The 374-nt window shown below is 37.4% G+C and overlaps 1 protein-coding gene across 1 annotated transcript in view; it reads right to left on the bottom strand.

Moving 5' to 3' along the window:
* Window positions 1-374, bottom strand: part of LOC119586302 (peroxidase-like) — a 37,323-nt gene that overhangs the window by 15,608 nt on the left and 21,341 nt on the right. The window lies entirely within an intron of this gene.

The raw sequence follows: 374 nt of genomic DNA, 5'->3' as shown, positions 1-374 counted from the left end.
AGACTAAGAGCATATTAGTAAAAACAATAGGGTTAGCAGTAGTGCATTCGTCATGCCATTCTTTTAATTTCCTGAGAGTTTAAAATATTGGTTTATTTTCATATCATGTTTCGCATACTTGAACGTGCATACATTTAGCTAAAGGAAAATTAATGCAAATCACGTTTTCTTACGAACAGCTCTTACATCAGAACTTATGTATATTTACATACCTGTGTAAGTGATATAATCAAGTAAATATATGTATGGGTAGGTGAGCAGAAACAGACATCGGCTGCAGAGAGAAAAATCGAAGCCATTCCTACCGCGAAGGCCACGTGGCCATTACACAGCCGCAGACCTTGTGACATTCATCCTTAACGCATTTCACTTCG

The sequence above is a fragment of the Penaeus monodon genome, chromosome 21, assembly GCF_015228065.2.
Source record: "Penaeus monodon isolate SGIC_2016 chromosome 21, NSTDA_Pmon_1, whole genome shotgun sequence".
Classification (NCBI taxonomy): Eukaryota; Metazoa; Arthropoda; class Malacostraca; order Decapoda; family Penaeidae; genus Penaeus; species Penaeus monodon.
Note: the sequence above shows the minus strand (reverse complement) of the source record. Positions and strands in the feature narration are given on the sequence as shown.